This window comes from Eschrichtius robustus, chromosome 11, assembly GCF_028021215.1.
Source record: "Eschrichtius robustus isolate mEscRob2 chromosome 11, mEscRob2.pri, whole genome shotgun sequence".
Lineage (NCBI taxonomy): Eukaryota > Metazoa > Chordata > Mammalia > Artiodactyla > Eschrichtiidae > Eschrichtius > Eschrichtius robustus.
In genome coordinates, this window is record NC_090834.1 from 98,240,053 (window position 1) to 98,257,419 (window position 17,367).

The 17,367-nt window shown below is 47.3% G+C and overlaps 1 protein-coding gene across 1 annotated transcript in view; it reads left to right on the plus strand.

Annotated features, from left to right (window-relative positions):
* TSPAN18 (tetraspanin 18) overlaps positions 1-17,367 on the plus strand; it is a 180,834-nt gene that overhangs the window by 26,392 nt on the left and 137,075 nt on the right. Inside the window, exon 2 of the mRNA XM_068554708.1 lies at positions 7,170-7,251. The gene's annotated coding sequence lies outside the window, so the exon portion shown is untranslated. The remainder of the gene's footprint in view (positions 1-7,169; positions 7,252-17,367) is intronic.

Sequence of the window (17,367 nt, forward strand, 5' to 3'; positions counted from 1 at the left end):
CTGGTCCAGCTCTGTCACTGCAGACAAGCTGCTTGACCTCTCTGAGCATCACTTCCTTCCTTTGCTAGTGAAGAAGAGAATGCTGGCCACTTGGTACAAGAGTTATGGGGCTCACATCTTTCATTCCTTTGTTCACACAGATGAACAAAGGCCAGGCAAGCCAGGCTACATCTTCAGAGATAAGTCCCTTAAACGATTAGGGCTTCCGGGTCCCTCTGGGACCAAATGCTGGGCACTTGCCTGGCAGATCTGCTGGAGCCCTATCTCCTTGTGAGAATGAGTGAGCCTTCCTTAGCAGACACTGTTGTTGATTGTTTCCCTTTCTCTACGAACTAAACCGATGTTTAATTACATAAAAATGCTGTGGCTCAGGCTCACTTTCCTCATCTGTAAAATGGGAAGAGTGGTAATATTGTCCTTGCAGTGTAGGAGGAAGAGGAGTGACGATCAGAAGTAAAGTCAGCTCCAGTGTATGCATAGCCCTTGTCCTTACCCTCCTCAGGTACCAAAAAAGTGCTTCCAGACAGGAAAGAGGACGAGCAGATGCAGGGCAATGCCCGCTGGTGACAGGGCGTCTCCCCAGTTCTCCTTCCTGCTCTGTAAAGCATCTTGGCGGTGGCGTCTGTTGTATGCATCCTATGGGGGACGGCATGAGAGACCCTGGCTGGCATGTGCAGAAAAGCTCCAGACCTGCCGGCAGGTGCAGAGAAGGGGAGATGATCACTAATGACAGTTGCATTGAGAATAAACAGCTTCACATGTTAATTTATGGGGTTGGTACATCCCTCTTCTGGGCCCTTTCACCCTCCCCAAGCCACCAAGAGCCAATGGACTCAGATTGGGAGTCCCTTGCCCATCGGGCAGACCCTCCGGGGCCCTTGCTAGCAGTGCCAGCGCCCACTGCGCTGTGCCCAATGGCAGGTAGGGAGTGGCCCTCCACCCCCAGAGCAAAAGTAAATCATAAATCCCAGTCTTTCTGAGGCTGTCATGGCTCCCCCTTCAGCCCCATTGTGACCCTGGGGCACATTAACAGGCTCATTCAGGGACTCATTATGGGAACAGAGGGTGATGGGGCTGAGTGACAGGGCGGGCGGCAGTGGAAAGCGCTCTCACTCCCCCAGTGAGACAAGTGCAGGTGGAGAGACAAGGCAGAGACAGGATGAGCTCAGGCGGCTTCATTAAGGGCTGCCCAGGGGATCGTTGAGATGCAGGACACAGCAGGAGCTCGTCCTGAATAAGCCTTGGCTCCTCTCCCTGTCCCCCCCGCCTCACCACAACCCCCTGCTTTGCTAATTTAAAACAAAGCAAAACAAAGCCCCAGCTTTGCTTTGGAGCCATAAACTGCAGAGCTTTTATCCGTCAACAAGCGATGCATCAGGCTGGCAGTGGCCCAGCCTGGATCCTGTGGCCTGGCATCGGTGTGGGGAGAGGGGCCCGAGGCTGAGCCGGCTTCTGGGACTCACTGAGGACGCTGCTGCCCCTTCTTGTGGCACAAGACCAAGAGTCCTTGTGGTCACAGAACTCAGAAGGATGGCTGGTCCACTTTGGGTGGCTAGAGTGGAGGGGGGGTGGTGTGGGGAGGGATTTCTAGCAGGAGCTAGCCAGGAAGAGGCTCATCATTGAGCTGATCACCTTCCTCCCTCTCTCCTTTCCTTGCTGCCTCTTCCAGGAAGCCTTCCCAGCTCTCCACCTTCTCTGAAATCCTACTGACTTGGGATTCTAGGCTATCAAGAGGCTCTAAGTCACCTTCAGCATTATGTGGAAACTTAACATATAAACGATCAGAAAGTCCAGCTGTTGTGAATTAAGTGGTAGGATGTATATATGGGGTGTAGGCTCCATCTGTTCTGAATGTAGACCCCTGAGGGAGAGAGGGAAGGGTCTGAGGAGTATGACTTGGAACCAGTGATCGTGGCCACTACCCTTTTTACGGAGAGTATCAGCAGGTTCTACTTTACATAATTCCTGTGGCCTCCAAGGGCTCATTCTGTCCCGAGCACCATGGGCATCACTTATAATCCGTTCGCTCATCTAATCCGCAGCTCAGGCCAGTGAGGTAGGACTCTGATGGCCCATACTTCGCAGGTGAATAACCTGAGGTTTAGTGGGATAAGGAACTTTCCCAAGGCTCCACGGGTGGCAGGTGGCCTAGCCGAGATTCAGACCCAGGCCTGTGGGATAGGAAAGCCTGGTCTCTTGACCACAGTGCTTACTGCCATTTGATGCTGAAGGCTCCCACCTACCACCTACCCTGCTGCGCATTGCAGAGAGGCAGCAGGCTCTAGTGGGAGATTTGTCCCCACCCAAGCCCACTAACAGGTGACCATCCAAATGCTGCTACACTGTCTACCTACCCTGACCCTTCAGCCATTTTAGGGTTCTTCCAAATGGCATCTTTTCAGGGGAGCATGGAACTTCCATCAGCAGTTGGCCTGTCCCAGGCCTATTGCACACAGCTGGCAAACCAACTGCCCCTCAGACTGGGGCTTGACTCAGACACAGGGAAACTTTGGTCTCCTTGTGGCACTGCTCTTCACTGCTTGGATCAGCCAAGGCCAAGGCAGGAGGTAACTCTGACCCCTCCTTCCTAAGGCCTTATCTTGTAGCTCCACAGCTAGAGCAAGTGTTGAAGTGGGGTGGACCTGGGGGCTGACAGTGTTTGACTGAGTGGTCTCTGCCTGGATTCATAAAGGACTAAAGCAAAGTACATTCATAGATGCAAGAGGCTCAGCCTCTCAGGGTCCAGAGAAAATTATACAAGTAGTTGAGAGTCATTCGTTCCCTCTCTTATCTCTATTAACCTGGTTTTGCCTTCTCACTCTTCATTTAACCCATTCTTTTACAGATATATTCACCTTCCAACTGTCCTGTTCATTTCTCCATCCATCCATCCATCCATCCATCCATCCATCCATCCATCCATTTCTGCATCCATGCATGTATCCATTCATTAATCTTTCTATCCCTTCAATTATTCATCCATCCCTGCAACCAACTACAACCTAGTTCCTCTTTTTCTCTTCTGCCATTCTGTTCTTGTATAGATCCATTCCCTACCCATCCATCTATCTATCATAGCAACTATCCATTCATCCAACTATTATTATCTGAGTCAGGAATTGAGACATCATTGCCATCTTTCAGGAACTCATAGAGCCCAGAGAACAGTGATTAATCATGCCTGTGGAAGTCTGGGAAGGTTTCTCAGAGAAGATATCGAAGGAAGGTTTTACAGGATGGGTAGGAGTTTGCCAGGTGATTTGGGGAGTGTGTGGGGGGCTGCAGTTCAGGGTTAGGAAAGGAAGAACGGACTTCCAGGCAGAGTGAACAGCAGCGAGTTTGGGCTGAGTGTGTTGGTGGGGCGTGTAAGTCCAGGTGAGTTCAGTTTAACTGTGGGGTCTGTGCATATTGCGAGGACCTGAAGATGGGCCTGAAAAGGCAACTGGGGATCAGATGATAAAAGGCCCTGTGTATAGGCAAAGGGAGGCCAGGGAACCCACTGAAGCAGGAGAGAAAGACATTTATGGGCTCAGTCTGACAGCAAAGGAGAGGGCAGGTTGGAAGGGACAGAGGCTGCAGGCCGGCAGACCAGCAGGAGCCTGTTTGCAGCAAGCAGATAGGCAACGATCGGGCTGAGCCCAGGCGGGGCTGGCAGGGGCAGTGAGGATGGAGAGGCAGGGATGATTTGGGAGACATGGGATGGTAGAGAAACATTGACTGGGAGAAGAGTGAAGAGTCTTTGATCTGGGTGTCCCGTTACACAGGTGTGCTCTGTTCTAGAGTAGGAATCATCAGGGTAAATATTTAAGTCTCTCATCTGGGTCCTATCCAGGATACTGAAGTGGCTATCAGAATTTTTCTTATAAATTGAGGGCTGGTATCCCCACCCAGTGCAGATTTGCTTTGATTAGAAGAAAGAAGAGGAGGAAGAAGGTCTAAGTTTTGAACTAGACCTTGCAAAATGGGCGCACCTGGCCAATATAATCACTAAGTACCACTGATTAAGCTCTTACTATATATTTCATGGATTCTAAGGCACACTTTTTAAAAAAAAAATATTTTAAGGTCTCTAAAACCAGGATGCATCATACAAAAAGTGACATGTCATAATTAGTTTAACAGGCAGTGTTTTCTTTTTCTTAGAAGTCCATATAATAATGGTACGATTATAACCCATGGAGTCTTACATTCAAGAAATAGGGTATCGTGTGCCAGGCTCTCGGCTAAGTCCTGTGTATACATTCCTCATGTAATCCTCACAACCTCTTAGGAGGCATCAGCTGTTGTTAACCCTATTTTCCAGATGAGGAGTTGAGCACGGAATAGGAAGGTCATTTGCTCAAGGTCACAGAGCCAGTCAGAGTTGGACTCAGGATCCCAACCTGTGCCACTTCAAACCTGGGGGCGGCGGGGATCTTTGTACAAAAGCAAGAGCAGGTCTGGGGCCAGAACCGTGGGGGCCTCTCCCTTCCACGGCACAAGACAGCCCGGTCAACGGCGACCACCATCACCCAGCCCACCACCTTTCAACGCTGCCTCTTGTCACCCAGCCCCAGTTCCCGTCTTGGCCCTAAACGTTGGGATTCTTTCCCCCCTCCTGGGAGGGCTCCGGGCCTAACATCTGTAGTGACCTCCCTCCCCCACGGAGAGGAGGGGTCTGGAATGAGATCTCAGGGGAAAGGGGGAAGAAATTCCGAGCGCAGCTGGTTTCCCTCACACAATGCATATCTGCTTAAATGGGAATTAGGATTAGTGCTGGATTTTGCCTCTCCTGGCAGGCTGGTAATAAACTAATCTCCTCTTAGTCTGCAGGAAGGCAGAATTCCATCGAAGATGGGAGACAGCTTCAGGCTCGGGAGTGCGAAACCTGAAAAGTAATTTTGTTATTGACGGGCCTTGCCCGCACTGCCAGATGTGCAGCCCGCGGCTCCTTCCCGGCGTGGCTGCAGCCTTTAATTTTGTTAATGTGTAACATTCTCCCAGGCTGCGTGGCTGACCGGCACACTTGACATTAATACGTGTTCTTCGCGGTCCCCAGAGCTCATAAAAGCTCATTATCAGTTCTGAGCCCGTAAATGTAGTTCCCGGCTCAGGTGGGCCGGGAACTGGGAGGTGCTCTGGGGGAGGTGGAGGGGTGGACCTCTGCGTGCGCCAAGAAATAAACTCCTCCCTCATCCAGGGGATGCGACCTCCCAGGCCACCAGGAGGGGAGCAGAAAAGCAACTCTGTAGGCTGAACCCTGGGTTCAAATTTGCATTCAAGCCAAGGGGCTCCTGCCCTGCTATTTGAGGGGAGTTGATCCAGTATTTTGGGAAGGCAGTTTGCCAAATGTGATGTGTGCAGAGCCTCTGCCCGGCGGTCCCACTTCGGGGCATCCAGGCTTTGGAATTGCATGAACTTTTCCACACAGAAATGTGGGCACCAAGGGGACCGTTGCTGCAAGGTGGTAATGGCCAGAGATGGAAATATCCACATATCCATGGTGGGAGAGGTGAGTGCACTGTGGTCCACACCTCCCATGGGATACTGTGCTGCTGTGAAAAAGACTCCAGAAGATGCATGTGTGCTCACTCGCAGAGGTAGACATGGTATCACTGATAACTGGGGTTGTAGAACATGCGAGGTAAGATCCCATTTGTGTAAAAAATTGCCACTGTCTGCTTGTGGGCCCCCATGGGCACATGCTTGTGCACACATGTACACACATGTGTGATTACATGTAATATAGCCTACAACGTCATATTACAAAGATTTTGCAGTGGGTTTATCTGTTAAATAGGATGAACGAGTATGGAAAAACTTTTCACTTTTGTAGTTAAAGATGAAAATTATATACATATACATCCATATCCGTATGTATATGCACGTGTATGGATATGGATATGGCTGTATATGTATATGGATGTGTATATGTATCATGAATTCCTCTGACTAGCCTTAGTCTGGCCCATGACACTTGAGGTCCCTTGGGCTGACACTGCCTGGGTGGACGTCTGAGGCAGAGATAGCTAAGTAAAACGAGATCACGTCCTCTGGCCAAGCCCTGTTCCCCATCAGTTAGCAGGGAGTTCTGAGAACTTCTTTTATGCCCAGAGTGCACTGGTGTTGGGGTCTACAGGGTAGACCTTGAACTCACTGCTCTCCTGATCGCTCCTCTCCCGCCGTGGAGATGCACTTGCAAGGGACTTGACTTCCCACGGACCTGAGTGTAGCCCTGGCCCTGCCCCTTTTCAGCGGTAAGACCTTGGGTGAGTTAATGCCTCTGAATTCACCATGGCCCATCTCTAAAGTGGCCATACTTTCTCATGGAATTGTTGAGGGCATCGGGATTATTGTAATTATCATTTGAGACAATATGAAACTTGACCAGGGCTTCTACTGTGCCGCCAGGTTGTTGGGAAGGGAAGGATGGTGGTGCTTAGCCCTCCCCGCTCCCACTCCGCTGTGAAGTTTTGCCCTTTTGTTGCTCAGCTGGGCATGTGAACAAGCTAGCCCCTGGGACTGGCCTAAGCCTTGGCTGACAGGTATGTGGCCTGGACATGGTGAATTTGATCCTTCTCCCGTGACCTGGGGACTCTTTGTCAAACTGACAGAGAGGAGGCAGGGGTCGGGGGAGAGGCTGGACTTCTGGCCCCTGCACTCTGGGGCTGAGTCGTTTTTTTCACCACCAAAGATTTCTCCACTTATTACTTATCTCTTCACGGATACCAGATCTTGAAAATATCGGTCTGCCCCAAAGCCTGCATTCATTAGGCAATGATTAATTTGCTTTTGCATTTTCAAAATGACTCAGAAAGCCTTTTTTTCTGCCTGAGGAAAATGGAGTTCCCACACCAAGATGATACTATTCTAGCTAGAAGCAAAGCGACACAATGTGCCGCTGTGGTTACAGCACGCTCCGTGTCATCACAGGGGCGTTGTACAGGCTCCTGGGCTGATTTTGGAAGACTGAAAATATGCCCCAGTCCCTAGGCTCTGGGGATGCCATCCTGGGACCCTCTGTGGGGTTGGGTGCTTGCTTCTGTCTTTCTAGCCACGGGGGCTGTGGCTTCTGCGCCTTCAGAGATGGGAGGAGGGAGCGGGTGCACATCTGGACGAAGTGGCCCCCAGAAGCCACATGCCCCCACACTTGCCTTTTTAAAATGTATTTCTCCCTCTTTTCCGTCTAGAGTTTATCCTGAAGCTACCATCAGAAAGAGACTTCAAGAGAATCTTGACACCCCTGAACGGAAAAGACACCAGTTGAAAGAGGTATGATTGGCGACATGGGAGTGTGGATCTTAACGTATTCAAATACGAGGGTCTAATCTTCTCTCTGCTCCCTGCCCCTCCAGACTCTCCATTTCTGAGTGAGAAAGCTCTCAGCTCGTGCTGGAGGGCAGGGCAGGCAAAGGGCGGCTTTTCTCTTGTCCTCACCCCCAGATGTTTGCTCCAGGATGGGGAGCAAAGGTGAGGGGTGAGGAGACAGGGGCTGATGGGGTCTCACCAGACTGGGTGCCGCCCCACTGACGGGGCCGAAGGTCGTGCTTGGTCCTGAGTCGATCCAGGAAGTGAGGGTTGAAGGGCTGGAGGGAGTGAGCCCTCCAAGGGAAAGCAGAGCTCCTGGGGGATCACGGAGGGTCCCACCTCTGTCAAGGACCCCTGCCACGCCTCCCCTTCCTCCACACCCACCATGGTCTTGGGATTGTGGGAAGGAAATACCTTCCTGGGGTGATTTCCAGCCCTTCCCTCCCCCCATCCCCTCCTCCCATTCCAGGACTCTCTTTTTTGGATAAAGTTCAAATCCACAAAGACTAGGATCAATCACCATATTCCATGACGGAATTGGGAACGGAGAAGACTTGGTCTGCTTCTTGGGCTCTGGGAGCTTCTTGGGCTGCCCACAATCCCAGGACTGGTGACGGGCTGGGTCGCCTCAGGGAAGGTTCCTGAATGAGGAGCCAGGATATCTGTCCTCTGGCCCAGTCTGTGGCACCATTGTACCTCAAGAGCCCTTACAAGCCATTTCCCTCATTGGGCCTCATTTTCGCATCTGTAAAGTGGGGCAGCAGTGACTTGTATCTCTGTTCCAGCCTGCAGGTCCTCAGTTGCTGAGGTCCCAAGACCAGGGCTGAGCTGGGGGAAGGGCAGGTGTGGGAGCAGCAGGGAGGCAGAGACGGAGGTGGGGCTTGGGCATGGCTGTGGAGACGAGAGGGGATTTGAAATCTCTGAGATTTGATTGCCAGTCTTGAGCAAAGGATGACTCAGAGCCTCAGGGGAAAGACCACAGGGTCTGAGGCGCAGATGCGACTGTGTTTGAGTCCCAACTAATCAGAAGAGTCAGATTGACCAACACTGACTGAGGGCTTCTCCGTGCCGAGTGGAGGGCTATGTGCAATCCCTCTACCAACAGCCCTGTTATCACCTCCATCTCAGGGAAGAGAAAACCAGGCCTCAGAGAAGTTAAGTGACTTGCTCAAGGTCACACAGCAGTAAGTAATGTGGCTTACTTGAAGCCCCTCCCTGAACTACCCAAGCATTCTTGTGCGTTTTGCTTACCAGCTCTATGACTTGAATCTTAAGGTTAAAAAATCCTTGCAGCGAAATCACCTCTCTGAAATTCATTTCCTGAAAAAGACATAGTGATTTCTTTCCTAGAATTTTTTTTTAAACTTTGGGCTCTTTGTAAAATCTCCGTGAGTCTTGATTTTCTGATCTCTGAAATGGGAACATCACACTTATTCATGGGCTTGTTTTGGGGAGAAGATGAGATGAGGGAGCTGAAGAAATCTCCCCACACCATCCCTCCCTACAGACCCCCTCCACCGGCCTTCCCCCTCCTGGGGCTGCTGTGAGGGTGGATGGCGTGTACCCACGTTAAAGTGCTGTGCCCAGCCGCCTGATGGCGTTTGCAACTTCAGCTGCCTCTGGTGCCCTTGGTTGGGAAGCACTGGCCACTTTCTGACTCACTGATCTGATATTCACCTGGTCTCCAAGCTCATCCTCTTAACTTTGGATGTGCCCCCTGGCTGGCCGGGATTATTTTAGGCTGGAATCCAAGGCAGGGTGGCCAGGTCCTAGCAGCAGATAAAACAGGACCATGTCAAGGCCCACCCAAGTGGTCAGTGGCAGAGGAGCAGCGAGGCCGGGGCCTGGGGGGCTTCTCTCACTCGCTCGACAGCGTCTGTGTCCCACAGCCCACCCTGCTCTGCCAGCCGCCTGGGCCATAATCTTCATTGTAAGCCTCCTGGCAGCAGCCGCCCTGATCCCTGCAGGAAGCTATCACCTTATCACAGAGCCTGGATCCCACCAGGTTTTCTTAGTCAGGAGAAGGCACTGAAGCGAGTCAGAAAAAGCTTAACTTCCTTGGGATGTTTCTCCATCAGGGGAAGCCGTGGGCCTCAGACGAGAGGAAAGAATCTCTTTAGGTACAGAAAAAAGCAGCAAGGGGGCCGTTGTTCTTGGTTTACCTTCAGCAGGGCTGCTGAGGGAGCAGAGTAATTTTGCCTGGCCCCTGTTTTTAGTCAGGAAACAGAAATTATAGAGTCACAGGGAGAATCCAAAGACAACTGTCAGCAACGGGCAGACAGGCGTGAGCTGTTGTGGGAAATGTTTGCTGGGGTCTGGTAGCCGGGCTGGTGGAGGCTGAGTCGAAGCTCTGCCCTTCAGTAGCTGTTTGATTCCGGGTGAGTGCTTTGATTGCCCAGAGTCTCAGTTTTCTTATCTATAAAATGGGCAAACAGCATGCACACCCCACAAGATGGTTATGAGGGCCAGGAAATCACCAGCGAGATGATCCTGTGTGCTTTGAACGAGGGCAGCCCCCTGGAATAATGTGGGTAGCCTCCCAAGGTGACCTCCTTGAAGAGGCTCAGGCTCTTGGGATGTGAAAGCTGGGTGTTTGTGACCACACAGTGGGGTTACCCTGGAGACACATACCTCTCTCTGTGCGTGGTCTAAAAAAGGCCTGAGATGAAGGGCCTGGGTTGTGTCAGCTCTCTGTTCTGACACCCCTGGGGCATGGGGCCATCTCGGGTGTGAACAGTTCTCCCTGAGCCTCTATCCCATGGTTTACACTTCACTCCTGGTGATCTTTCCCGGGCCCTTTCTGTAGGTAATCACTGATCCTCCCCACACCCCAAGAGGCAGGGATTAACAAGCTCTTTTTAAGTGAGGACAACTGAGGTTCAGAAAAGTAAATTAATCCAGGGTTTACCTCTAAAAAGCAGCAAGGTTAGGACCCAGACATGGGGCTCCTGCCCTAAGGATAGTGTGTTTACCATAGCCACCCACGGCACCCACAGTGCCCGCAAAGGCTCCACACCTACAGAGGTGCCCTGTGTGTGTCCACGGGGACTCCCCACAGCACTGCAGTGGCTCCCCCTGGTGCCCATAGAGCCACCTACGGCATTCGTGAAGCACCCCCAGGAACTCACAGCATCACCCCATGGCATTCATGGTGGGCCCCATGTGTCCCCAGAGCACCCCGCATGCCTGCAGTGACAGCCCACAGCTCCCATGGTCACACGGCTCCTGCGTTCTCCACCCAGCCTTGCATGGAGTTTGGAGGTCAGGCAGAAAGGGGAGTCCCTTGATGCTTTTATCTCCCCAGCCAGCCCTCTATAGCAGGCTGAGCAAATGAGTGAAGGCAACTTTTAGGAGGCCTCTGGATTGTCCTCCTGCTGAGATCTGACAGTGGGAAGCAGGTGGCTGGTGGGGGTGGGTGGTGGTGAAGGAGGCCTGGCTGCCATCACAGCAGAGCCTGTACCTACTTATCTATTTTTCCTTTTGTTGCTTGTACTTTTGGTGTCATAGCTAAGAATCCATTGCCAAATCCAAGGTCATAAAGATTTACTCTGTGTTTTCTTCTAAGAGTTTTAAGGCTTTAGCTCTTATATTTAGGTCATTGATTCATTTTGAGTTAATTTTTGTATATGGTGTGAGGTAGGGGTCCAACTCCATTCTTTGGCCTATGGATATCCAGTTACTCCAGGACCACTGTTGAAGAGACTGTTTTTCCCCATTGAATAATCTTGGCAACCTTGTTGAAAATCCATTGGCCATAGATGTATAGGTTTATTTCTGGATTCTCAGTTCTATTCCACTGGTCCATATATCTATTCTTATGCCAGTACCATGCTGTTTTGATTACTGTTGCTTTATGTGTAACTTATGGAGAAGTATTATTATATTTTAAAGCTCCCCAGGTGATTCCAATGTGCAACCAAGGTTTTGCACTACTGGTGTTTAGAGGAAGATGAGGCACAGTTAGGGAGGCTGGTTGAGAGGCTGCTGGAATGATCCAGGGCAGTGCAGGGTGGAGAGGATGTGGCCCTGAACTAAAGCTTCAATTGTGGGGGTGAAGAGGCCATGATAGAGTTGAAAGAGGTTAGTGAGGGAGACATCCTGATTCTCCTTGATTACAGGAAGGCTTTAGAGATGCCAAAGGTGAGAACAGAAGCCAGTGGTCCAGTTGAGCTTGATTAACCTCTTACCCACCCCAGTGCGATTTGGAGGAAGTCCTGAGTCCCATTCCAGCTCTGCTCCACTGTGTGACCTTGGGCAAGTTGCTCAACCTCTCTGAGCACCTCCATTGCCTCTGTAAGTGAATTGATATTCTCTGCCTGCTCATTCAGAGGGTTGGGTGTGGGTCAAGTGGGTCAGCTCTTCAAAGGCTGGAAGGGACTTAAAGGCCTTGGCAGATTCTTGGCAGAGAATGCTTGGCAGATTCTCCACCCCAAAGTTCCTGCCAGGTGGTTGTCAGTATCCACCCAACCAGGGACTTGAGGCTCATAGCCTCCATTGCAGCCTATGCTGCCTTGGGCCACCTTGGGCTGTCTCTGACAGGTCAGCATGTCTCCTTGTGCTGCGCTGAAATCTATTTTCTTGTACCTTCCATCTTCTTGCCCCAAATCTGCTTTGTGGGGCTGAAGGGAACAAGCATCACCCCTTTCCCTCCTGGCCGTTCTCCTGTATCCCCATCCCACACCTTCTCATCTTCTGAGTGCAGGGTCATAGTTACCTCTGCCTCCCTCTGAGGATGCAGGTCTAGGTGCTCTCTGGATTTCTTGCTCTCTTGACCCTCTTCTGGGTGGACTCTGGCCTGAACTTGGCACTCTCATAGTTCAGCCCTCAGAGCTGAGGCCAGAGCTCCAGCTGTGTTCTGAGTCCAGCCAAGGTGGGTGAGACCATCATCTCCCTCAGTCCAGAACTTTTATGTCTCTTCATGGAGCTGAGGTGGCATTGGGATCCAGTGATTCCCACATCCTGTTTGGACTCAAGCTCCCATCTTTTCGCTGACCAAGTAGAAAAGGGATTCACTCTTGCTACTTACATCACATTTCCATGCATTATTTGTAAATCATAAGGCAGGTTAATCCAGGAGGGAGAGCATAGCTTTGGTATTAGATGAATTTCAGGGCTATTTCTTAGCTGGGGCAGATGAACTCAGCTTACTCTCCTGTTAGATGAAGATAGTCATTACAACTGCAGGCTTCATGGTCAAGATTAAATGAGGCGATGGATATCAAGTGTGTAGCCCACTGCCCAGGAAGAAGACAACATTCCAGGAAGTGGTGGACCTCATTACCTGTGTCATCCCAGTACCACCCTTCCTTTTTGTCCAGTTCTGACTGATGGGGCACAAGCCCTGAGTTTAAGGGCAGGAAGGGGTAGCAGCCCCAGGCCTCGTCTCCCTCCTGGCTTCCCCCTTGCTCTCTGGGACACGTGTGTGAGGGGACAGGGTGACAGGTTCTCACCACCCCAGTTTCCTGCTTACTCAGCTCAAAGTCTGCCAGAACTTTCTGGCCTGGGGCCAGCCCTGTGTCCATATGTGACTCATGACAGCAACCTGGTCCTTCTCTGCCCTCTAGGACATTGTCCATCCCAAACCTTTTCCTTCTTTTCTTTTTCAAGTTGTTTTAAATTTGCACAAGAAGCTTCATCCCAGGACCACACACCCATTGTCCCTGATGGGAGACTCAGCCGGTGGAGCTTTTCCCTCCGAGCTGCCCCCTCTCCCTGACCTGGTCGGCTGTGAGAGCAAGGCCAGACCACCCCCTCACTCTGTGGGGTCACCACTACTTAACATCATGGAGAGATAATAATAAGTCTAAACTTCCTCTTCTAAAGAATGAGCAAATCATTGTTTTTCTGTTCATGCAGCAAAAATTAGCAAAACATGCCCTTAAATGGCTTTATTATTTTTTTTTAAGTAATGACATATATACACATTGTGAATCACAGCTGAAGAACTTTCAAACAGCCAGATGTGGCAAAGAGGGAGGGAATAGAAACCCCATTTTCAGATGCATGTCAGCCTCAGAGAGGGGAAGTGACTTGCCCAAGGTCACACAGCTATGGAGTGGTAGAGAGGGGCTCAGTCTGTGAGTCTTCTGACGTGGACTGGTGATCATTCTGCTGCACCCAGCTGCCTCTTTTATTAGTTAAAAGTGTAAAATAATGTATTTTAATTTATAGCCTACAAATAAAGGAAGAAGTCCAAACTGGCTGGCAGTGATGCTTTGGTGGCTGTGGTAGTGTATTATCTGAGAAGAAATGAAGGGAGCCATTCCTTGTGCTTTGGGGTTTGCCGAGCTCTCTTCCCTTTCTGGGCCATGGTCAGGGCTAAGTTATGAAAGAAAGGCACTGTGGGATGGAGGAAGGAGATTGGGCTGTGGACTCTGAAGCTTTTTTTTTTTTTTTTAATAGACTATTTTCTAGAGCAGTTTTAGATTCACAGCAAAATTGAGGGGAACGTGCAGGGAATTCTCACATTCTCTGTCTCTATATACATCCCTACACACATGTGCAGCCTCCCACACTACTGACATCCCGCACCCGGTGGCACATGCATTACAATTGATGAACCTACATTGACACATCGTTATCACCCAAAGCCCATAGTTTATACTGTGGTTCTCTGTTGGTGTTGTACATTCATTCAATAGGTTTTGACAAATGGATAATGACATGTATCCACCATTATAGTATCATACAGAGTAGTTTCACTGCTCCGCCAATTCATCCTTCCCTCCCTACTAAGCCCTGGCAAAGCACTGATCTTTTTACTGTCTCCATCATTTTGCCGTTTTCTTCATGTCATAGTGTTGGAATCATAGAGCACGGAGCCTTTTTAGATTGGCATTTTTTCACTTAGTAATATACATTTAAGGTTCTTCCATGTCTTTTCATGTTTTGATAACTCCTTTTTTTCCCCTATTTTTTTGTTTGTGGTAAAATATACATAACAGAATTTAATGTTTTAACCATTTTAAGTGTACAGTTTGGTGGTATTAAGTGCATTCAAATTGTTGTGCAACCATCACCACCATCCATCTCCAGAACTCTTTCCATCTTGTAAAACTGAAACTATACCCATCAAACAATAACTCCCTATTCCCTTCTCCCAGCCCCTGGCAAGCCCCATTCTACTTTCTGTCGCTGTGATTTTAACTACTCTAAGTACCTATGTAAGTGGAATCATACATTATTATTTTTTCTTACTGCTTATTTCTCTTAGTGTAATATCCCCAAGATTTATCCATGTTGTAGCGTATGTCAGAATTTTCTTCCTTTTTAAAGCTGAATAATATTTCTCAGTATGTGTAAACCACATTTAGCTAATTCATTCATTTGTTGATGGACACTTGGATTGCATCCACATTTTAGCTACTGTGAATAATGCTAAGTTCATTTCTTTTTAACACTGAGTAGTATTCCATTGTCTGGTTGTACTAGAGTTTGTTTATCCATTACCTACTGAAGGACATCTTTTTTGCTTTCAAGTTTTGGCAATTATGAATAAAGCTACTATAAAACTTCTGCAGGTTTTGGTGTGGACATAAGTTTTCAACTCATTTGAGTAAATACCAAGAAGCACAACTGCTGGATTGTACAGCAAAAGTATGTTTAAATTTGTGAGAAACTGCCAAACTGTCTTCCAAAGTGGCTATACTGTTTTGCATTCCCACTAACAATGAATGAGAGTTCCTGTTGTTCCACATCTATGCCAGGATTTGGTGTTGTCAGAGTTTTGGATTTTGGCCATTTTTATAGGTGTATAGTGGTATCCAATGTTGTTTTAATTTGCAATTCCCTGATCACATATGGTGTAAAGCATCTTTTTATATGCTATTTTCCATCTGTGTATCTTTGGTGAGTTGTCTGTTCAGGTCTTTTGTCATTTTTAAATTGGGTTATTTGTTTACTTATTGTTGAGTTTTACAATGCAAGTTTACAAATTTACAAGTTCTTTGCATATTTTCTATAATAGTCCTTTACATATATCATTTCCAAACATTTACTCCCAGTCTGTGGCTTCTTATTCTCTTGACAATGGCTTTCACAGAGCAGAATTTAAAATTTTAACCAAGTCTAGCTTACCAATTATTTCTTTCATGGATTATGATGTTGTATCTAAAAAATCATTGCCATACCTAAAGTCATCTAGATCTTTCTCCTGTGTTATCTTTTAGGAGTTTCATAGTTTTGTGTTTTACTTTTAGGTCTGTGATCCATTTTGAGCTAATTTTTTTGTTGGTTATAGTATCTGTGTCTAGATTAGTATTTTTTGCATGTGGATGTCCAGTTGTTGCAGCACCATTTGTTGAAAAGACTACTTCTTCTACACTGTATTGCCTTTGCTCCTTTGTCAGAGATCAGTTGACTGTATTTATGTGGGTCTATTTCTGTGCTCTCTATTCTCTTCCGTTGATCTAGTTGTCTATTCTTTTGCCAGTACCACACTGTCTTGATTACTATAGCTTTATAGTAAGTCTTGAAGTTGGGTAGTGTCAGTCTTCTGACTTTGTTCTTCGCCTTTAATATAGTGTTGGCTATTCTGGGTCTTTTTCCTCTTTATAAAACTTTAGAATCTGTAGCTGATATCCACAAAACAACTTGCTGGGATTTTGATTGAGGTTGTATTGAATCCATAGATCAGGTTGGGAAGAACTGACATCTTGACAATATTGAGTCTTCCTATCCATGAACATGGAATACTGTCTAATTATTTAGTTCCTCTTTGATGTCTTTCATCATAGTGTTGTAGTTTTTCCTCATATAGATCTCGTACATATTTTGTTAAATTTCTACCTTGTTTCATTTCTTTTGGTGCCAATGGAAATGTATTATTATTTTTGTTAAATTTCAGATTCCACTTGTTCATTACTTGTGTATAGGGGAGCAATGGACTCTTGTATTCTAAACTTGTATCCTGAAACCTCACTTTGCTGTAAATACTTATTAGTTCCAAGAGGTTTTTTTGTCATTTCTTACAGATTTTATACATAGACAATCATGCCGTATGTGAACAAAGGCAGCTTTATTTCTTCCTTCCCAATCTGTAAAATTAAAACACCTGTAAAAATTTAAAAAGCTTCCTTCCTAATCTGTGAAAGTAAAAAACCTATGTCTTATTGCATTAGCTAGGACTTCCAGTACAGTACTAAAAAGCAGTGGTGAGAGTTGTCGCATTGTTCCTTAATGCGACAGTTTCTAGTTTCTCACCATTAAGGATGATGTTAGCTGTAGGTTTTTTGTAGATATTCTTTATCAAGTTGAGGAAATTTCCCTCTATTTCTAGTTTTCTGAGAATCTTATCATAAATGAGTATTGGATTTTGTCACATGCTTTTTCTGTATCTATTAATATGATCATGTGATTTTTCTTCTTTAGCCTTTTGATATAACGGATTACATTAACTGATTTTTGAATGCTGAACCAGTCTTGCATACCTGGGATAAATCCCACTTGGCTGTAGTATATAATTCTTTTTATACTTTTTTCATTTCTATTTGCTAATATTTTGTATTTTGTTGAGGATCTTTGCATCTATGTTCATAAGAGATATGGTCTGTAGTCTTCTTTTCTCGGAATGTCTTTTTTGGTTTTGGTATTAGGTTAATGCTGGCCTCATGGGATGAGTTAGGAAGTATTTTTTCTGCTAATATTTTCTGGAAGAGATTGTTGCAAATTGGTACACTTTCCTCCTTAAATGTTTGATGGAATTCACCAGTGAACCCATTTGGGCCTGATGTTTTCTCTTTTGAAAGGTCATTAATTAGTGATTCAACTTGTTTAGTAGATACAGGCCTATGATTGTCTATTTCTTCTTGTATGAGTTTTGGCAGGCTGTGTCTTTCAAGGAATTGGCCTATTTCATCTAGGTTATCAAATTTATGGGCATAGGATTATTCAAAGTATTCTTTTATTTCCCTTTTCATGTTTGTGGGAACTATAGTGATGTCCTCTCTTTCATTTCTGATGTTAATAATTTGTATCTTCTCTCTTTTTTTCTTAGCCTGCCTAGAGGCTTTTTTATTTTTATCAATTTTCTGAAAGAACCAGCTTTTGATTTTATTGATTTTCTCTATTGATTTCCTCTCC